Genomic DNA, 23,796 nt, shown 5'->3' on the forward strand with positions numbered 1-23,796 from the left:
TCTTTTATTGTCTCTCCTAATAAAATAAAAAAAATATTCGACAGCATCTTTTGCTTAAACACAAGAACTCTATCTGAGGATAGTGTTAGACAACCTAACACCATCTCCATCTGGGTCCTTCCACTTATATTGGGACATAAACTCTCATCATTTCGTTTGGAAATTTATGGTCAAAGCAGCCAGGTGGTACCAAGTTGGGAAATATGTGTATTAGATATCAAAATTCTTTCAGTCCAAGGACTAAATGTTTTTCCCCCTAACACAGTGTTCCCAACCTTTTTTTGACCAAGGACCACTTGACAAGGGACCACTTTGACCAGGGGCCACTCTCCAACATTAGTACCAAAAGGGTTACAAATCAGCTTTTGTTCAACTTTAGATTCAGTTTGGTTATTTGGGGTGCTGATTCAGAAAATTGCATTGCATAGACCACATCAGCTCTAATTTCTGATACAGAACATATGCCATCCAGTAATCGCCATCTGATCACACACATTAAAAAAAAACATATTTAATAAGCCTTGGCACTATAAGAGAGTTTTGCGAGATCAGCCGCTCTTGTTGCAACAGTGCAGTAACAGTGAGGCTGCAGACCACATTTTAGTTTTTGCAGACCACTGGTGGTCCATGGACCGCAGGTTGGGAACCACTGCCCTAATGCCATTCCTATTATGTAGAATGTCCACCTTAGTTGAAAGAGCAGGATAGAGAAGTAAAATGGTGAGCAGCCTGTTTCCGTCACTCTAAACCCTCTATAAATTCAGTGATGTATCAGTGACAGCCAGTTGGTCTGGTCTCAGTTGGCCGCATGTTTACTCCTCTCTCAGCTGATGTGCCTAGGAAATGGCTCAGTTTTGAACTGCGATTCAATCAGCTTCAGGAAGAACCATCTGAAAGTAGGACCAAAGTCCTCAATATCCCCACTCAGAGACATGTCAGAGACTGGGGATAAAACTGGGGTTCCCCTTGTGCGTGCAAAAGAATCCCTGCTATTATTGCCCATCTTGATCAAAGTGAGTGGAGATTGCTAGAGGTGTGATTGGCAGGCAGCATTAGAAGGCTGGGTGCCAACCTTTCATGGGCTGGATGAAGCCCAAAGATGGCACAAATTCTCCTCCTCTTTGAAAGAGGTTATTTCCAGGCAAGGCTTTTATTGTGCCTTGTAAACTGAGGTAGGCATTACCACATGAACAGAATCTGAAGGAGAGTTTAGATAACACTTGTCTTCCACTGAGTTTTCCCACCACTTCCTCTATTCTTTCCCACCACTTCCTCTACCACAGAAAGCTATCCAAGAGATTGCCTTTTAATTGGTAGTTCTTGGAGTCCTTTTGTCTGGAAGTACTCAGAGTCATAAATATTGATAATCTGGCACAATAATAGACAATACATGACCTACTATGTTATTGTTAGAGTGCTTGACCTCAGAAGTCATAATTGCTCATTGCTGGAAGCTAAAGGAACCTCTAACAATTGTACAGTGGCATAACAAGGCTTGTGATACTGTGTCCTTATGGCAAAGCTCACTCAGCAGATCAGAAAGTTGTCTGGCTGCCAAAAACTAGAAACCTTCTTGAAGAAATCTTGCCATGGTTCAAGAACACAGAGAAATTCCCCACACCATCCAGGCCCAACAATACAGTAACATTTGCTGTGTTCAATGAAGTGTTGACATGGTGTTACCATAGGGTTATGAAAATGGTTGACTATATTATTTGGTTCATACTCCAACACTTATCTTTTTGTTGTTATTATGTGTGCGTATATTTTCCATAAGAACAAAAGTGTTTACTGCCATTCTTTCTATTTGTTTATTTAAAAATATGCTTGACTTCAACCTTCCTCAACTTCATGGTTATGCTGGCAGGAAGAGATTGGAATTGTAGTCCAACACACCTGAAATTATTCATTTCAGAGAAGCTGCTTGACATAAGATATTGGGTTAAAGTCCAAGCATGCATGTAGAAGATCCAGATTTACTATGACACCAGTTAAGACTAGGAAATATTCTGTCTGAAATACTGGACAGGAGCTGACACTGCAGGTAAAAATACTACAATTTATGGACTTCTGGTCTGCTCCAGAAAGAAACAATGATAACTAAGGCCCCATCTACACTGTCATATAATCCAGTTTCTGAATCCGGATTATCTGCTTCAAACTGGTTTAAAGTTCAAAGTAGATAATCTGGGTTTGGAAACTGGATTATATGACAATGTAGATCCAGACTAAGTGGCCAAGAACATGTTTTACAGAGAGATGATCCCTGGTTCATTAGGGTAACTCAGGAAAGAGCTTGAATAAATTTTGAAGGAATGTACTATCTTTCTGCAACATTTGCAGATTTGATTATTTGTGGATTTGATTAAAACATTCTCTCTAATATTCTTGAGGTCATCCAGTGCAAATCAATGGTCACATTCCAGCAAATGTTCACCATAAGTTAATACTGGAGAACCTAGACTTTTTTCTCTGTGATTTTTCACTTTTGCAGGAATCCTGTGTTCCTAATCTCAATTAATGTAGAGGACTGTCTGTTGTACAAAATAAAAAACCTTCAGAGTTCTAGGTCTTCATCTTTCCCCATCAGGCTCTTGGAGGGCCAATTACCCTTTCATCCATTCTGGGCCTTCAGAAGACTTGCCAATCCAATTGTATTGTCTAGGAGTGTGGAAATGATCTTCAACACTGAAGTACCTGGCCCAAGGTATGATCTGATAGGTTATAGCTTCCTGTTTTCCAATATTACTGATTATAACATGATTTTTGTGTGTGTCATGAACAACTTGAGAAACTGCATGAACAACTTGAGAAACTTCTCGTGTGAGAGAATCGGCCATCTGCAAGGACGTGGCCTAGGGGATGCCCAGATGTTTTGATGTTTTACCATCCTTGTGGGAGGCTTCTCTCATGTCCCCACATGGGGAGCTGGAGCTGATAGAGGGAGTTCATCTGTGCTATCCATGGATTCGAACCTCCGAGCTGTCAGTCTTCAGGCCTGCTGGCATAAGGGTTTAACCCACTGTGCCACTGGGGGTTCCGTGTAACATGATTAAGAGCCATGATAATATAGTGGTCCGAGTGTTGAACATTGGGAAACCAGGGTTTGAATCCCTGCTCAGCCAGGGAAACCACCTGGGTGATCCTGAGCAAGCCACTCTTTCAGCCTTACACAAAGGCAACACAACCCCCTCTGAACAAACATTGCAAAGGAAACCCTATGATAGCATCACTATGAGTCAGAAATTGCTTCAAGATACACAATGAACAGGTATGATTGGCTGAATAATTCAGATGCCATTGAAAACACATTTATTTTGAACATTGTTGGGGATGCTTGCTCTAAGTACTGTTTTTATAGATTCAATTTAAATATTAAATAAGTAATTAAATTGTTAATCCCAATATCTCCCATGTGTGTAGTGATTCACTGCATTCTCAGTATACAAGAACATCAAATGCATTCAAGGCAAAAACGCATTCAGGAAAAAAGTCCAATAACATTATGACTTTGAAAATGCTACATCCACTTATTTGCATGTTTGGTATTAATTTTATGAAACTTTAATGTCTGTATATTGTTTACACAGCCAATTCTACTATTTGGCCTCTTATAATAATAATAATAATAATAATAATAATAATAATAATAATAATAATAATAATAATAATAATTGATGATAATGTGCTCACCAGTTCCTGTCATGGGATTTTGAAAGGCATTTAGGAAAGCATGTATTTCCCAGGACACTCGTGCATCTTCATGCTTCCTTACTGAAGCACATCAGGCTGGAATAATAAGTAATGCTCAAGTATGATAAATGCTATGCTTATGTAGAGCATATGGAATTTGAAGGAAATTCTGTGACCCTGAATAAGCAAAATATTTAAACAGGTGCCAGGAAGTAAAATATCTGAACCCATGGTTGTGAACATGCTTAAATCAAATTAAACACATATACATATAACCACATATCCATGCACACACAGCTCTGTAAATAGCTGACAAAAAATCAGTTTGATAAAATTGAAAGGGATTCTACCACTCTTTTGTTTTGTTATAAATTACTACTATAAGAACATCATGTTTAAAACCCTTTTGGAGAAATATGGTTCTGTAAACAGGAAATACAACAATGTGCAAAAAGGTATCCAGTAACTTCTTGCACAATGATTTTTTTAGCTATGCAGTAGCAACTGGATAGTTCCTGAGCACAGCTCTGTTACCAGCAAAAGCGACCAATGATTGGCCACGTCGAACACCAAGAAAACCCTCTCTGTGTCATCACCATCCTATAAGTACTCTGGTGCAGTGGCACACTCTTCCAGTGTCATAGAAGACCTTTGCCCTTGAACCTAGAGATTGAAATCCAAAACATCTGGAGGGGCAAATGTGTCACACATGGAGAAAGGGGCTTGTGAGGCTTAGCTCTCCAGATGTTGTTGGATTGCAAGTTCTAGCAGCTCTAACCGATTTAGAAAATGGTGGCAAAGGATCTTATGACATTAGGAAATATGTTTCTAAGACTGTTTGAGAATGATTTCGAATGATTTCACATGATGTTTGCCCCATCCCATCAGTATTCCATTTGAATCTGTATGCAAAGCATTGCAGAAACTGATTATTTGCAGACAGAATTCTAATCATGTTTTTTTGAAATACTATGGATTTCTAATCATGTTTTTTTTTTTGAAATACTATGGATTTGCCATAGTATCCATAGGATACTATGGCAAATTCCATTACTGAAGTGTGGTTTTTGTGTGTGATAGGAAAATCTGTATGCAACCCATCAGCAATGATACTATTTAAAAGATCATAGAGTGATGCAGGGGGTGGTTTCAATGGATTGGGAGGAGCCAGCCTTCTGTGGTGTGATGAATCAAAGCACAGTATTTTCAAATCACAAGAATCATAATAATCAGGTGTGATGAGGAGATGAGGAGAGATTTTATCCTGTCTCAATATGCATCCAGTCCTAAAAGAAATATGGGATGTATACTGATATGTGATAAGGTCCAAAGTCGATAGCTGTAGTCCAAAACAACTTTTGGGCCAGGTGAGTGCCATCTCCATAGTAACATGTTGATATGCTGATAAAAGTTTTAAAGTTATTTTTATTCCAGAAAAAGGCAAAATAAAGGACACAAATGACTTTTTAAAAGATATATAACACTACAAACATGAAGAAAACAGAAAAACAAAAACATATCTTCCTCCAAAACTACAAACTTCCCTCTCATTGTCTGATGGTTATTATCCCTTGTTAGTCTACTCCCTTTAAATGATAATGTAACCACACTTCTATTTTAGGCAATATTTTACTAATTGATGAATCTCAAAATTGATAAATGCTTTTTTTGGTTTTGTGAAGGTCCTACCTTTCTTGAAGGTAATAATAATAATAATAATAATAATAATAATAATAATAATAATAATACTTTATTTATATTCTACCCTATCTACCCAGGGAGACTCAAGGAGAATCCCAACATACAAAGGCAAATATTTTTAAAGATAATAATAATAATAATAACTTATTTATTTATATTCCATCCTATCTACCCAGGGGGACTCAAGGCAAATTCCAACATACAAAGGTAAATATTCAGTGCCTCCATAGAACAAACAAGTACCGACATAATACTCCCAGAAAAAAAAACCCCACATATGAAAACAACATTAGAATCTAACAAAAAAAATAAACAAAATATAATCAAACAAAAATTATATAATGATATAACATCTGAACATAAAACATCCACATTGATTTACAGAAGCCAACTAAAGTTCACAAAGTTATGTGGGGTGGTTGTGTTGCCAGTTACTTCACTGAAGTTAGTCAGAAATTTCTCCTTGATCAGCACAGTCAAGGAGAAATCTTGACTATGCTGATTGTCCATTTTGGCTAATTCACAGATCTTCATCGGCCATTCTTCTTGTATTGTAATAAATGGGTTCTTCCATTTCTGAGCATATGCAGTTCTTGTAGCTGTTATCATATATTGTAGCATTTTCTTTCTAAATAGTCATCTGGCATTCCCAACAAATGGATCTCTGGCCTCATCTTAAATTTAACCTTAGCATTATCTTCCAGCATCAAATGCCCAAAATTTCTGGGCCATTATACAAGACCTTACGTATGGTCAAATATTCCAACGTTGTGTTCACATTTGTAAGAGCTTTCCAACTTCTACATCTTAGAAAGCAAGCTTGGGGAACTTTTTATAAAAACTAAGATTCACCAAATGCTATATCTGGGAATCCTTGGAATTGTAGTATAGAAAAACATATTTCCAAGCTCTAACTCAGGGCCTTTCCTCACATGCACTGATGGGTTTTATTCAGGAGGTGTTTGGGTGGCAGGGTTGGGCTAGCCTTGCAGCTCCATTCAGCCTGTTTGCTTAACAAGTCCTGTTCATACAGGAGCTCATGAGATCAGGTCAGACATGTTTCAAAATAGCAGAATAATGAGAGCAATAACTTTTTCTAAAATTATAGTTGCGGATTACTGCTTAGCCTTCTCTGCTGAGGAATTTTCCCCTTTTCTAGGAAGAAAAGGGCAGAGCACATCAGAAAGCTTTCTTGAGTAGCACCCAGGGACATGATGAGAAGCAGTGTAAAGAAGTTTATTGTATCTCGTTTGTGTTTCTTCATTCCAGGAATGTTTATTGGTGGCTTTTAAGCAAGGTGATGAAAGAAAATGTGTATGTGTGACTTCAAATCCCAACCTTCAGTTGATATGACGGCATAGTCTGCCCTCCCAAATAACTTCTCCAAACTCTGATTTTCCCTTTTTAATCAAACTTTGTCACACTCCGGACAAAGGTTTGGAATATATTGGTGCCAGGTTGAAAGCCAAAGTTACTGAGCATTTATTGCCCAGGGCATGCTTTCAAGGAGGTCATAAAATACCAAGATATTAAAAATAAAAATTTATTTCCTCATTGAGTTCTCATAGCAATGACATGTGTTCAGATGACTATTCCGATAACCTGCACACAGTAGATTCTTGAATTTGTTTTGGATGAAATATGAATCCCTCCTATGACTTCAGTTCGCACCTATGTCTGGTGTGGTCTTTCAGTTCAGCTTTGCTAACTGCTCTCAGAATAAACTTTTTTTATTTTAAGAAAGGATATGGCACAATGTCAGGTCTAGACCCTGCTGCCTGAGGCAAGGGAGGGATATCTGCTGTCAGTTTACTGAAGGGAAGGGCTGTACTCAGTTAGCATAAATAGAGAGAGTAAATTAATTTTCACTGTCTCTTCATTCAAAAATACTGGTGGAATTTCAGTTTGGCTACACCTTGCCTGAAGCAGCAGATGTTGGGGAATGCAACACATAAGATGCAATCAATCTTCATAATGGAAAACGAAACAGGCATTTCAAAGGAAACAAATATTACTTTTTTCACCCCACCTATCACTGCCTGACTCTCAATTTGCATGGTTTTATGAGACACAGGAACTGCCTGTGGCCTAGTAATATCTGCCACTTCCTATTTTAGCTATGGAGCGGGTAATTTTCGCAATATTTACACAACAGTGATATCTTTGGCAACTAGACCTCATGATCAAAAGGGGTTGTATCTTGCTTATGTATATGTATGTCATATTTAATTTTTCCATTGGAAGAGGGAAACATAAAGAGATTCTTAGGGTGCATCTAACCATCTAACTGCAGAATTGATGCTTTTGACTCCACTTTAACTGTCATTGCTCAATGGGATGGAATAATGGGTGTTGTATTTTTACAGGGTCTTTAGCCTTCTGTGTCAGAGAGCGCTGGTGCCTCAACAAATTGCAAATCCCAAGATTCCATAGCATTGAGCCATGGCTGTTAAAGTGGTGTCAAATAGCATTAACTGACAACCTTAGGTATGCCTTTCCACGTGACCCATGTGTAGATGTATTTTGAATTTGTTGCAAAGGGTCCCAATGTCATCTTCACTGAAGTCAGTGCAAAGTAACCATGAAAAAGCTATATATGTGAAGTAAAAGGGAAGGAGAAGGAGAACTGGGATAAAGACAAGGGTAGCCAGCCAGTAAGAGTAAAGAGCTGACTATAGTTTAAGGAGCTATGATTGACAGTGGATTCAATGATTTATATGTATACCGAATATATTTTAACAAATCTCCCCTTTGTTCTTTGTTTTATCACAGTCTCTGTCACTTCATATTAACTTTGATGGAGGGCTGGTCACACTAACCACAGCAAACCCATCTTAAATGTAGCAGGCATAAAAAGGGTTCAACAGAATTCTCCTGCCAACCAGGTTGGCTCTCCTCTATATGCCTTGGGGATCTGCTATAGATCTTCAGGGAATTATTGGACAATTGAGCTGAACAAAGACAAAGGCTGTTGGGCACATCTTTCCAGGTAATTAGTGGAATCTTCACTGGTCTGTCCCTGAATCTTGTTCCCATAAATACAGGTTGACATGCCTTCCTTGTATTTTTATAATTGTGGGATATTACCTCTTACATTACATGCTTTATAAGTAGTTAAAATGTGAATTCACTGAGAAAGTGATTTTGCCCTCAGCAAGTCACCAACCCATTTTGTTCTAGTGGATTTCAAATCCACCCCTCCATCAAGGAACAATATTTGCTAAGTGACAAAGGTGCAGTTTGAAGTTTCAGATTGCCTGAACAGGCAATGTGGGCTACGTATGCAACTTCTCTTTCAACAAAATTACTTCCTTTTCTCTGCAACATTGCAGTCTCCAGCTGTCCTAATTTTACAGGGACAGTCCTGACCAATCCTCTGTCATCTCACATTAAAATATATATGTACTGTGTCAAACTTATTTTGAGGTAAGGATTCGACACATTGGATAACTTCTTTAATGTTCAGATTAAAGCCTGGAGAGACTCATCGGCTCACCTACCTGGAAGCCATTCACTACTACTGGCAGTAGGAGCCTCTAGTCTATGTAGCCAAAATAGAGTGGTCATGGAGCCAAGGAGGTTCCATGTTGCAATAGACTAATATATTTTCCAGCCCAGGGAGATGGCCATTAAATTGGGTTAGCCCTAAGGAATTTCCATCATTTTCTGCTGCTCTGGAGACTAGGACATAGAGCAATGGATTCAAACTTCAGGAAAAGAGATTCCGTCTAAACATTAGGAAGAACCTCCTGATGGTAAGAGCTGTTTGTCAGTGGAATATGCAGCTATCTTGGCGTGCAGTGGAGTCTCCTTCTCTGGAGGTTTTTAAGCAGAGGCCGAATGGCATCTTCCATTGGTGCTTTGATTCTGTGTTCCTGGATGGCTGAGGGTTGGACCGGATGTCCTTTGTGGTCTCTTCCAATTCTATGATCCTATTCCTTGGTTGAGAAGGATTTGGATTCAACACAGCTTCATCTATCCCAGTGTTGGTCTAGTTGGCCTTTGGCCACCTTTATGAGCCAGATTGCCTTCTGGTTCCAGCAGTTTGGATTTGTTTTTTACCCACCAACCTAAAAATTATTCACTGTTCTCTATGCTTGCAGAGAAGATATTACCCCAGCAACCATGACACTCAGTAAACCACCTATTAGTTTCAGATAGAGTCAGTACATTCTTATACCACATACATGGTTATACATAGGTGTGTGTGATAATATGCATGAACTTGAGATTGATTAGAACTTCCTAAAATCAGCAGTTCTCACTTGCTATTTATCTGCTTCTTCTGTAGATGGCACCAACAACAAACTCAAGCATACTTTGCTGCTGTAGAAGACTCTTTGTGTCTGATCAGATTTTTCCATTTATGTCCATTTTTGCAAAGGCAATGAGAAAAGAGGCAAAAGTACCAGTTTCTTTCTTGGAAAACCTGCAAGCACCCTTCAGGGATGCAAGCCAGGAAATGTGGACCAGGGTGTGTTCTGGAATGCAAAAACCCTTTGGCAGATATGCTTGCTGTTTCCAGTAGATGGCACTTTAATGCTTCTACATAAAGACAATACTAGTTCTACCTCATCTGTTACAAACAACTCATGAAAACACAGTTTTTCATTCACTGACTTTAACATTTTTCCTGGGTACGTCCGAAAGTCCAGTATTCTCATGGTAGCTAGACTTAGTATTAACAACTTGTGTAATATAAGAAAAATATTAATAACTACACTTTCTTTTTATAGTATCGGAAGATGCCATACCAGTCATAATTGCTTTAACTTGCATGGGATGCAACCTGCTCATATTGAGAAATAAACTCTTTGTAAATAAACAGTTTCAATAATATCCTATGTTACAAATCCTATTTATTCCCTCAAACTGTTATAGGAAAAGTATAGCTTTGGGAATTATAAAAGTGAACACATGGGGACTGTATAAATGAAGGATTTTGTTTTACTAAACATGTTTTTAAAGCCTTGAATTTTCAGAACCAGCTAGTTGATTGGCAGTGCCTCTATATATATCATTATACACTTGAAATATGCCTTGAAGCACATCTAGTCCACTTCCTGCTTAATGCAAGATCTGAAATGCTGGCTGTTACTAGGGTTGTCCTTTTGGGGTAAACCTTGCCTTGTTTCACATCCTGGCTTTCATTGGAGGTCCTGATCTATTTTTTGGAAGCCTCCCAAAATAAGGAGGATACATATTTGTTTGTGGTTTGGGCCTCTGAAAATTGAACCATTATTGGGGGGGGGGGGTGGCGGCTTCCCACCCATTGGCTCCCCTTCCTGGTGCAAACTTTAAGGAGGCTTCCATTCTTTTTACCTAGCACCTGCTGTTTCTACTCTAAAGTAAGAGGAACTCGTCTGCAAGCACTGGCAGGTGCGCATGCTTTCCAGGCCTGCCTTTACACCATGGAAAGAGAGTGCGTGTCTGGTGTGGTGTGCAGGCAAGCCCAAAAGCACACACACTTGGTTTATTTCTTCTCCTTCAACTTTCCTCTTTTGTCATAAGCTGTCTTCTATTGCTGCACACTGAGTTTAAAGTACAAAAGAGTTCTGTAGGTGGGGCTGAGGATGAGTGTAATCTTGCCCTTTTAAGGATACTCAGACTATGTCTGCACCAGCCAGTTAATCTGGGGAAAGTCTGGGTCAGAAATGGACTGGCCCCAGAGGTAGCAATGTGCAACATCCCAAACCTGTGTTTATGGTGGGTTGGAATGTAGATGGTCTAGTTAAGTGGTTCTCAACCTGTGGGTCCCCAGGTGTTTTGGCCAACAACTCCCAGAAATCCCAGCCAGTTTACCAGCTGTTAGGATTTCTGGGAGTTGAAGGCCAAAACGTCTGGGGACCCACAGGTTGAGAACCACTGTTCTAGTTGGTCCAAGATTGCATTGGTCTCTCTGGACTGCCATCTTAATGGCTATGTCGATATCACTGCTCCCAGACAGCTGCAGAGCTCCATTAGAGTTCTTGTTATCCTGGGCACCCTGTGCAGTTATTTGCAGTTTTGCTTGTACAACCAGAAAGAAGGACAGAGCTAATCTTCTCATCTTCTTTCACTTTATGTTGGCACCTCTGCTGATACTAGTCCAAGGTACCCACGATGGTGCCAACATGGGGATGATCCATTTCCTTTCCCATGGGCCAATGAGCACAGGGAAAAGGGCATGCCCATGTGCACTGTGACTTGTCCAAAACAGGACCTGAGTCTGTTGTCCACATTGTCTCAAAGTCATGGAGTTGCTTCAGGCAAACTCATGGATATCCCCAAAACTTTTAAACACAGGATGCTGGATTAACCCAGTTCCTCTGCACAGTCTACTAGAAGTACAGGATTGTTATGGGTACAAGCCAAGATTGGAATTATGGTGAATACAGATTATATTGCCTGTATTGATGAGCCCTGGGCAAAAGCAAATGGCTGCAACTCATCCTAGAATCATAGAATCATAGAATCAAAGAGTTGGAAGAGACCTCATGGGCCATCCAGTCCAACCCCCTGCCAAGAAGCAGGAATATTGCATTCAAATCACCCCTGACAGATGGCCATCCAGCCTCTGCTTAAAAGCTTCCAAAGAAGGAGCCTCCACCACACTCCGGGGCAGAGAGTTCCACTGCTGAACGGCTCTCACAGTCAGGAAGTTCTTCCTAATGTTCAGATGGAATCTCCTCTCTTGTAGTTTGAAGCCATTGTTCCGTGTCTTAGTCTCCAAGGAAGCAGAAAACAAGCTTGCTCCCTCCTCCCTGTGGCTTCCTCTCACATATTTATACATGGCTATCATATCTCCTCTCAGCCTTCTCTTCTTCAGGCTAAACATGCTCAGTTCCCTAAGCCGCTCCTCATAGGGTTTGTTCTCCAGACCCTTGATCATTTTAGTCGCCCTCCTCTGGACACATTCCAGCTTGTCAATATCTCTCTTGAATTGTGGTGCCCAGAATTGGACACAATATTCCAGATGTGGTCTAACCAAAGCAGAATAGAGGGGTAGCATTACTTCCTTAGATCTAGACACTATGCTCCTATTGATGCAGGCCAAAATCCCATTGGCTTTTTTTGCCGCCACATCACATTGTTGGCTCATGTTTAACTTGTTATCCACGAGGACTCCAAGATCTTTTTCACACGTACTGCTCTCGAGCCAGGCGTCACCCATTCTGTATCTTTGCATTTCATTTTTTCTGCCAAAGTGGAGTATCTTGCATTTGTCACTGTTGAACTTCATTTTGTTAGTTTGGGCCCATCTCTCTAATCTGTCAAGATCGTTTTGAATTCTGCTCCTGTCCTCTGGACTATTAGCTATCCCTCCCAATTTGGTGTCGTCTGCAAACTTGATGATCATGCCTTCTAGCCCTTCATCTAAGTCGTTAATAAAGATGTTGAACAGGACCGGGCCCAGGACGGAACCCTGCGGCACTCCACTTGTCACTTCTTTCCAAGATGAGGAGGAAGCATTAGTGAGCACTCTCTGTGTTCGTCCACTTAACCAATTACAGATCCACCTCACCGTAGTTTTGCCTTACAGATCCACCTCACCGTAGTTTTGCCTAGCCTGTCTTTTCTTCCTAATTAATTTTTTTTATTTTGATCACTCTGCTATTGCTAGGCTGCATGCACCCCAGATTTCATCTATGAAATATTGGAGAGTATAAATTTGTCTCTTGTGGCAGCCTCTAGGAATGTGAGTTTGCCCCTTTTAAACATTTATTTCACTCTTTACCATTTTTAAAACAAGAACTGGACCTCCATCCTTTCCAGTTTTCCTTTGCCTGCTTGCTTGCATGCATTATTATATTTTTGGAAGCCTTGTGACTTCTAGAGATTCCTAGGATCAGAAGGTTGGCCTCAAATCTTGCTAAATTCACTCATTTCTGCCCTATATTGTGTCCCTGCTTTCAGTTTTACTGCACCATGCCAGCTACTACTTTTGTGTGTGTGTGTCAGGAGCAAATTGAGAAACTCCAAGTTGCTTCTGGTGTGAGAGAATTGGCCGTCTGCAAGGACGTTGCCCAGGGGACACCTGGATGTTTTGATGTTTTACCATCCTTGCAGGAGGCTTCTCTCATGTTCCCGCATGAGAAGTGGAGATGACAGAGGGAGCTCATCCACTCTCTCTCTCTCTGGATTCGAACCTCCAACCTGCTGGTCTTCAGTCCTGCCGGCACAAGGGTTTAACCCATTGCACCGCCATTGGCTCTGCCAGCTACTACTGATCCTAAGACATTATGATTATTAGAAACAACTCACACTTCTAACCATTCTGATCAATAATCATGTTTTGGTTAATTGGAACCTGTATGAGTTCTAGTAAAGAATGTGTTTTACTATTGTCATTTAAAGCATTCATCCTGGAACCCAGAGACCCAGTTTACAATACAACAAAGCTTTTCAAAGATTAAGCCCACAGAAAGCCTACTGCCTTATTTAGAACATCCATGACATCAGCAATAGCAGATTGTTGGCTTGCTGTCAACAGAGGTAAAACATCAAAGCACTCCATTTTTATAGTGATGGTGCATGCACGTTCATTTGAAAAACCTTTGCTAGGAAGGCAGTTGTGTATCTTATCTGCTGAACTTGTGCCAGTCTCCAAACTAATATTTATATGCTTTCACTAACTAGTTTGAAAATAATGATCAAATCAGCAACATATAAAGTCACTTTTAGAAATAAAGACTGTTAAAGTTTTGGGAACAAAAGTGTTAGTTTACTCAGTCAATACTCATCTCCAGGCACATTCCTATCATTCTTTAAAGGTTTAACAACACCCGTAACCATATTTTTACAATGTGCAATGAAGACAAGTACACATGCAATTTCATTTTGATTTTCAGTATCTGAATTTGTCCAGGAAGATATGAGGAAGTGAACACGTTTGTTCAAATTATAGGGAGACAATGGCTATTGCAGAGGGCCCTCTTTCTTCAAAAATCTAAAGAGGTAACATGGGAAAGGAGATCTAAAAGGAACCATTGGGCCCATTTCCCAAGCTCAATGAATTCAATTGAGCAAGTTTCTATTCCTGTGCTTTGCTTTAGAGGTGTAAGAAACAAGTCTAAGGGCAGTTCCAGACATCACCAAATCACACACTTCAGTCAGGGGCAAAAAAACACTGGGACCTGAAAAGATGTCCAGATACAGACGTGTTGGTCCTGGGATTTCTGCTTCTGCCATCCACACTTGCTGCTTTGTCCCGGGATTTTGCAGCCCCCAAAATAGCCACTGCAGGACGTCCGCCTGAAATTTTAGCTTTTTTTAAAAAAAACACACATGCAGACATTCAAAGATGTGGATTTTGGGCTCAGATTCAGGATGTTCTCACACCTGAAAATCTTGTGGTTTTGCCGTTTGTGGCTATTGCTTCCATCTTTACAGGGAATGGCGTTTGGCCACCCTCCAGTTTGTTGTAAGAGCTCCCAGGATAAAGGTAATGATTGGATGGGCCCTAAGAAACAGAGATTAATGAACATTAAAAATGCATATCAAAATGGGGGAGATAGACCATATTTTAAAAGTAAATATGCTGTTTTGCAGTTCCCCAATGCACAGATCAGAATACACATATTCATTAGTATGTCCACTTCTACAGACATTTTGTGCAATTCACAATCCTCAAAATTGTGTCCAGTTGTGCATGTTGCATACAAAAAAGATACAAATACCTATGTTTTAACCATGTTTATCTTAAAAATAAATAGCAGACTGACGCAGAGGGTGGAATGGGAATCTAGAAACTTTTGTACAATAAATGTGAAATACAGAGGACTTGAAGTAACTGTTGGACCTTGAAAGAGCTGGGGTAGTGATGGCCAGCAGGGAGCTCTGGTGTGAGCTGGTCAATGAGGTCATGAAGAGTTGGAAGCAACTGAATGAATAAACAACAATACTGAGGACTAACCTATTCCTCATATAGCAGCATACCTGTCCGAACATATCTCCCTCTATGAACCATCTCGGAGGTTAAGATCTTCCGGGGAGGCCCTGCTCTCAAACCCACCTTCCTCGCAGGTGTGACCGGTGGGGACAAGACAGGGCCTGGCTCAGTGTTGGTCCCTTAGTTATGCAGCTCTCTCCCAAGTGAAATTAGATCAGCTCCCTCCCTCCTGATTTCAGAAAGAAAGTGAAGACATAGATGCAGGACCAAGCCTTTGGACAGTAATCTTCAATGCAATAAGTGATTATGGGATAGTGCAATTTATGACTGGAATGGCTCCTGGAACATACCTTTGGATTGTGTAGTTTTAATTAATTGGTTTTAAGATTGTGATGTTTTAATTATTTGGTTTTAATGTATATGTTTTCTTTTATCCTATGAACGTATATGTGGCATCAAATTGTGCCTTTTTGTGAGATGCCCTGAGCCCCCTCCGGGGTGAGATGGACGGGATATAAATAAAGTAAATAAATTAATAATAATAAAGTGTGAGTTATATCTCCTGATCAGAAAAAAAGTTGGCAGCTATTCGCCCCTCGTACATTCTTGTAGAAGAAATTGTTACTATCTCTTCAACCTCCCAAATTAGCACTGCTTCTCATTTCTTCTTCTAAGGATTACACCTAAATCCTATCAATGAGCAAGATCCCTTGGCCTTACATGACCTCAACACCTTTGTGTCCTGCTGCTTGCTGAAAGGCGGTGCTTGAGGAAGAGTACAGAGTGCCTTCACCCACAGCCTGGCTTTTCCTGATGGCTTTGAATTCTTTGCTTTTGTTTATAGGGAACAAATTTGTTTAAGAAATCTTCAGATGTAAATCAAAGCTGAACAGACGGTGGTGAGACGAGACTTTGTCACTATGTATAATCCATCAAGTTTGTGCTGCATGGCTTCCAGCAGTATGGAGATACTGCTGAGCTGAAATGTAGAAGAACACAGCCCTAAAGAAAATGAGAACAAGGTAGGATATATTCAATCTGAAATATAGCCAAAATGGGATGTCATTGGTAAAAACTGGAGATGTAAGTGGATATTTTTCTATAAATATGTACTTGATGGAATATTATGGTAAGATGTTAACAGAATTACATTTCAGTAGAGGAGAAATAATCCAATCAATTGTCTCCTCGGGGAGGAAGGTGGGGTATAAATAAAGTAAATAAATAAATAAATAAATAATATTATATCTAAATTATTCACCTATCTAGGGTTTGTTGTTGGCTTTGGTGGCAGTAGTAATATGGCAGAAACAAGTGCAGTGATATTTCAGTGCTGAGTCATTCTGTGTGTAAAAACATCAAGTCAGCTCATGCTATGTGTAAACTTGTTGTTAAGTTCAAACAATCAGTATCGTCCACTTTTTTCTGCATGATGTCATAGGAGGACATCTGAAACATCTTCCTCTTGGAAACACAGTAAACACATGTTTTCTATATCTAGTTCTTATTTAATCCAGGGCATTTAAGGACCTCATCACACAGTCATATGCACTGTTTCTGATGCCTTTTGCATACTAGTGCTTACGGCTCCTGTCACATGACACACGGTCCCTTTCATAGGAAACACGTAGGCACCTGCAGGCAACAGCATATTTTGTCAGATAGAAAACAATTCACTCCTCTCATTTTTATATTTCTCCATCCATGTCAGAGGTGAGGTTTTTTACATGTTATGAGGGGAGTGAAGTTTTATGAGGGGTATACCTATCTGCAGGTTGTCTTAACACAGTGGTTCTCAACCAGTGAGTCCCCAGATGTTTAGGCCTTCAACTCCCAGAAATCCTAACAGCTGGTAAACTGGCTGGGATTTCTGGAAGTTGTAGGCCAAAACACCTGGGGACCCATAGGTTGAGAAACACTGCCTTAACAGATCCATTGAAAGAAGTGGATTACCAGATCATGGGTTTCCCACTGAAAATCAGTGGTTTACCAAAGTTTTGGGTTTTCCATTGAAATAAGTGGTTTCACAGATCTTTGGTTTCACATTGAAAGAACTGGTATAAAAACCACCCACGTTCTGTTTCGCTACATTTGCTGTGTTTAACTTTTGCTGTTTTTTTTTTATTTTAAAAAATGGAACTGCACATCTCTGCAGGTCCAAAGAGATGTTTTTTACATTTGGATGGAGGTCACAAACATACATGGTTGCACAAGATCTACCGAAAAGAAATAAAGGGAAAGGCAGTGACATCTGGAAACATCCCACGGATTGGGAGGAGCCATCTTTCTGCCATGTGATAAGTCAAAGGCACATTATTTAATTAGATACAGAACAGAGAGAACCAAATGTGATGGGGTGGGTATGTATCCAGTGTGTATAAAGTCCTCATCAAGCCTTCTTGAAGGTCGGCTTGTGTACTTAAAAGGCATTTTCTTGTGTGCGCATGTGAGTGTGATAAGGTCCTAAGCCAAATATCCTTTCATTTGGCACTGCATACATGACCGAGGCCTATATCTCAGATTCAGAATTATTTGAAATGCCTAAATGTAATTGATTTACTTTGATGCCTGGACATTGCATGTAAGCACAAAGTTTTGTTCATGCTATTTAATCAGCATGTTCAATGTAAAGGGAATTTTTTATTGTGTCAGAAGCGACTTGAGAAACTCTCCCAAATTAACCAAGTTGCTTCTGGTGTGAGATAATTGACCATCTGCAGAGACGTTGCGCAGGGGACGCCCAGATGTTACAGTCCTGTGGGAGGCTTCTCTCATGTCCCCGCATGGGAAACTGGAGCTGACAGAAGGAAGCTCACCCTATCACGTGGACTCAAACCACCAACCTTCAGGTCAGCAGTTTAGCCAGCACAAGGGTTTAACCCATTGTGCCACCTTGGCTCATACTTAAAGGGAAATAAGGTAAAGATATAGGGATACAAGAAATGAATGTCACCACAGATCTCAACAAAATATTGTAATGGACATTACTCTCTCTGTCTCTCTCTCTGTGTGCAACTGATGTGCTGTTTCAATGTGTTAATCCCATTTTCTGCTTTTATTATGTTTTTAAATTATATTTAAATTGTTTTTACCTTTAATGATTATGAACAATATTAATTATTTAATTTCTTCTTAACTTTTGCAATTAATGTTTTAATTATGGTGAACTGCCTTAGATCTCATTTTGAGAGAAAGGCTGGATACAAATCAAATAAAAATTACACTTTTGCTTTTTCTGTGTGTTGTTTGGTAAACATTTTGTTGGTTCAACATGCTTTTTAAATCTATTGTTAGAGTCTTAAAGGATGGTTTGGGGATTTCAAATCCTCTTAGGACACTGACAGAGATAACAGGATCTATCCTAAAAGACCTTGAAAACATAAAGCTCTTTAGGTTAAACGTAACTCAAAATTTATAGTTTTGAGTTTGGTAAAGCACAGATCTTAAGAGAAACTAATATTGTCAGTCTGATCACAACAAATATGAAACACAATACAATATTATTTTTGTTGAGCCCAGGGATGTGAGGAAATTTAAGGTCATGATAGCTTTTGGATTTCTTGGGTATAGTGTGAAACAGAAAGAATCCCAATACATTTGATCAGGCTTTTCTCTCTTATTTCTAAAGCCGAGAAAATTGGCAATGCAACTTACCATATTGTTTTAATATATAGGGATGTGACTTTGGCCTTGTAGGAATTGAACTTGTTCATTTGGAACTCCTATCAGCCACAGACAGCATAACCCCCATGATGAGGGACGATGGCAGCTGCATTCCAACATCTGAAGAGCCACACTTCCCAATCTCTTCTTTAGTAACTTTTCTGTTATGTACTCGTTTCTCAACCTGGGGATCGGGATCCCTGGGGGAGGGGGTCGCAAGTGGGTGCCAGAGGGGTTGCCAAAGACCATAAGAAAACAAAGTATTTTCTGTTGGTCATGGAGGTTCTGTGTGTGAAGTTTGGCCCAATTCTATCCTTAGTGTGTTTCAGAATTCTCTTTGATTGTAGGTGAACTATAAATCCCAGCAACTACAACTCCCAAATGTCAAAGCCTATTTCCCCCAAACTCCATCAGTGTTCACATTTGGGCATATTGAGTGTTCATGCCAAGTTTGGTCTAGATCCATCATTATTTGAGTCCACAGTGCTTTCTGGATGTAGGTGAACTACAACTCGAAAACTCAAGGTCAGTGCCCATCAAACTCTTCCGGTATTTTCTGTTGGTCATGGGAGTTCTGTGTGATAAGTTTGGTTCAATTCCTTCATTGGTAGAGCTCAGAATGCTCTTTGATTGTAGGTTAACTATACATTTGAGCAACTACAACTTCCAAATGACAAAATCCCCTCAACTCAACCAGTATTCATATTTGGACATATCGGGTATTTGTGCCAAATTTAGTCCAGTGAATGAAAATGCATCCTGCATATCAGAGATTTACATTACAATTCATAACAGTAGCAAAATTGCAGTTATGAAGTAGCAACGAAAATAATTTATGGTTGGGGGTCACCAACCATAAACTGTATTAATGAGTCATGGCTTTAGGGAGGTTGAGAACCACTGCCCCAGATGGTCTGAAAGCTGACCTATATTTTTGTTGTTTCAAGGACAGAGCTGAATGTCCTCAGGTGAGGATTTGCAGCTTGAAAGGAGCTTTTAAGTCACTCAAAAGACCCTCAAAGGCATATTTGTACCCCAGTCTTCTGAACTGTTCGAGGGCAGAACTGTCTGGGCTTTGGAAGAAAGTTAGGAGACGTTAATTTGAGCTTTGCAATATTTGTGTTGAATTGGAAATATCCTTTGAATGGAGAACAATAATGATTTCCAAGTTAAGAGGAACAAACAAGGCTGCAGTTCATCCCCCTGTCTCTTTAGCTTATATACAGAATATAACATACAGAAAGCAGGATCAAGGAAGCTGCAGAACCAACTAAGAGAAAGGAGGCATGAAAAGGGGGTGGTGGTGAAGAGGAAAATCAGCAATTTAAGGCATTCAAGTGACATCATATAAGGCCCCTTCCGCACAGCTGAAGAAAATCCCACATTATCTGCTTTGAACTGGAATATATGGCAGTGTGGACTCAGACAACACAGTTTAAAGCAGATATTGTGGGATTTTCTGCCTTGATATTCTGTGTTATATGGCTGTGTGGAAGGGCCCTAAGACAAAGTATCAAAGACTTGGAACAAATATTGATGAAAGTTAAGGTACAAGGAACAAAAGGTTACAGCTGAATATTAAAAGGAAAATTCAGGCTGTTGATGATTTCCATAATTTTTAAAATGGGTAATGAAGAAAAATGTATTGAATCCCTACCGCAAAATAAAGAAACTAGACACAAAATATGGAGAAATAACGGGCCATTTATTGACTTATTTAAAAATTGGTAATTGAGCTAAGCAACTAGTTATGGGGCAGCACTGTGACATGGGCAAGGGCATGAGACCAGGTATCATTCTGACTACCTGCCTAGACAACCACTGGACAAAGCACCTGACCCCGGGGGCACTCCACATTGATGGTTTGTTATCCCTGCCGGTCATTATTGGAAGGCCAACCCTGGGGACCTTCCTTCCAAGCCACATAACCAATAGGAGAGAGGTAAACCCCCCAGGTAAGCCCCAAAGGGGATATTTTGGGGGACCCCTTAAGCCACAGAACATATAGAAGTCGACCCAAAAATCCCCCTTCACCTCAAAATGGGAGGTGCCAAGATGTACACTAATCCATGTTCTTCCCCCACTTCTTGCCAGTGACACCTAGTAATGACAGCCCCACCTCTTTAAATTTCTTATTCCCAACAGCTTTAATATATGGGGTAGGAAGTGGAAAAAAAGTCTCTTCAAGGAGGGAAACAATTCTTACCCAATCCTAGTGTGACCAGTATTAACTCATACTGAACTGAGGGCTAGAGGTTGGGTTGCCCTGCCAAAGGCCGAATGCTTTGGGGAGTGGCTAACCACAGGAAGTTTCCCCTAAACCCCTTCTCGCTGCAGACTGGTGGCAACGCCAGTCTAGGAGAACCTGGTCTCATTGACAGGGGGATTCAAAGGCTCCCCTCCGGCCATGTGGTTGGCTTTTTTGTCCAGAGGTGAGTGTAAATACTAAAGACTTTCTATTTTGTGGCTCAGTTACTAATAAAAATGAAAGCCGTAGTTGAGAAATTAGCTATAATGGAACTATTCTCAAGTAGAGGGATATAATACCAGAGTCAGAGTAATCGATGGTGGGGTGTTTCCAGTTTTCGCATATGGTTACAATCTGGACAATGCGGAAAGCTGATTTCATTTAAAATGTAGAGCTGGAGAACGGTTCTACAGATACCATGGGCTGCTGCAACAAATACAGCAAATCAGACCTAAATTCTTCCTAGAAGCTAATATCACTAAAAGTGAGGTAGTTGCATTTTGAACTGATGCGGCTCATTAGAAAAGAAGTTAATGCTTAGTGAAGTGGAAAGCAATAGGAAAAGTGAAAGTCCATGCTATATGAGTGGGTTGATTTAATCAGGGAAGCCACAGTACTGACTTTGAAAGATCTGAGCAAGACAATTGATCACTGGGTCTCTGGAAGATCTCTCATTCATAGGAACACATTCGTATAAGTCAAAGTTAACTTGATGGCAAACAAAACCAAGAAGTTGTTGAAGGCTTTCATGGCTGGAATTACTGGGTTCGTTGTAAGTTTTTCGGGATGTATGGCCATGTTCCAAAAGCATTCCCTCCTGAAGTTTTGCCTGCATCTGTGACAAGCATCCTCAGAGGTTGTGAGGTCTGATAACCTCTGAGGATGCCTGCCATAAGATGCAGGTGAACGTCAGGAGAGAATGCTTCTGGAACATGGCCATACAGCTCGAAAAACTTACAACAACCCAACAACAAGAAGGAAAGCATGGGAGATGGAGAAAGAAACTTTGTCTTTTCTTTTTCGTAAACAGTCACTCAATTTATGTTAATAACGTTAGGCCTTTTGATGTCCTCTTTCCTTTTGCATCCTCTGAAAATCTTCTCCAAGAGCAGAAATGCCACATTATTTGGGGATATTGTGTCATACATTGCAAGGGTCAGTGATCTCTAGCTCTTTCTAAAGAGAGTTGGCAGAAATTATACACATGTGTTGCCAAGTGGAAAAGAGTCCTGGTCCAATTTCTGTCTTCTGACCACACTGGCTTATCCAGCTTCATATTGCTGAATGCCTCTCAAATCTATTGTAGTATTTCTTTAAAGATTGCTTGGCAGCACACTCCTTGGAAAACTACAGCATAGTCAATTGGTTTTGGTTAGAGATGAAGCTTATCAAGACTGACAGACTTTCAGCTGCAGACAGACAATTTTTGTTCCTTGGCAGAGAGATATATATAATTTCTTACATTTTTGCTCCTTTGTTCTACAAGAAGATTGCAATATAACTTTTCCTCATTTCTTCTAATAAGACATTTGATCCTTGTTAATTATCATAGGTGCACAAGGGAGATTATTTTTCTTTGGATTTAATATGTCTATTTTAAAATTGTGTGCAGAAAATGCATTCTGTGTTATTTCAATAACAGTATAAGATAAATTGAAATTAGTGAGTTGTCTGTTAGTCTGAAGATGATTCTATAAGGCAAATGGTATTATTCTTTTCCATCAGCTGGCTTGAATTTTGGTAGAGAATATAATACTTCTAAACAGTTGCCTATCAAAAGATGTCTCTGGTAGCATATTAAAAGGATTGAAGTCCTAGATAAGGAATAATTTTTAAAGTATTTTTTATGCAAGAAAAAACCCCAAGATAAAACAAGTAGTTTTGGGGGATATATAACAATAAAAACTATGCAACTACATTTCATTTTCTACTACAAGATTGTAACATGAAATTCAACTTGGCAAATTTCCATTCAAAATGGAATTTCTAGTTCTCTTATTTTGATTCTACTTTTTTGTTTCTTATTCTTTAATTTTTATTTTTTTATATTTTTTTGGAGCAACTGCAAAGCCCCTGGGAATTGCACATGGAGCCCTTAGGACTCTGTGGAGCACAGGTTGGATACCACTAGTCTACTCCTTGTGAATTATATTATATAACCATACTTCTACATTTGGTAACACTCTATTAATTGTGGCTGGGCAGTGGCTGGGAGGGTTTTTGCACAGTTAAAACTTGTGAGTCAGCTGCGACTGTACCTATCTCCATTATGGATAGGAATCTGTGATGGCTAAGCCCTTGCTGTTACAGCCACCAGGCCAAGCCGAAGAAGCTGGTTTGGCCAAAGGAAAATAGCTAAAATGGATCCATGCACAAGCCTATTGCATATATCTTTGTGCCACTTTAAGATATTTCTTTTGAAACAGCATGAGTTTATGCTAGCAAAAATTGCTAGTTTGAAATGGAAAACAGCAGTAATGGTGGGCATTTTAAACGTGTGTCTTCATCTTTTCCATCATACTTGGCCTTTCAAACACAGTGGTTTATTCATTCTAAAGAGAAGGTTAAATCATAATGAAGACTAAGCAAAAGCTGAATGTGCTGATCATTCACTAGTTCA

The 23,796-nt window shown here is 39.7% G+C and overlaps 1 protein-coding gene across 1 annotated transcript in view; it reads left to right on the forward strand.

Annotated features, from left to right (window-relative positions):
• The first annotated feature begins 16,018 nt into the window (after window positions 1–16,018).
• The window catches only part of TRIM2 (tripartite motif containing 2), a 97,912-nt gene continuing 90,134 nt past the window's right edge, over window positions 16,019–23,796 (forward strand). The window contains exon 1 of the mRNA XM_060778826.2: window positions 16,019–16,287. The gene's annotated coding sequence lies outside the window, so the exon portion shown is untranslated. The remainder of the gene's footprint in view (window positions 16,288–23,796) is intronic.

Source organism: Anolis sagrei, chromosome 5 (genome assembly GCF_037176765.1).
Source record: "Anolis sagrei isolate rAnoSag1 chromosome 5, rAnoSag1.mat, whole genome shotgun sequence".
NCBI classification, from domain to species: Eukaryota; Metazoa; Chordata; class Lepidosauria; order Squamata; family Dactyloidae; genus Anolis; species Anolis sagrei.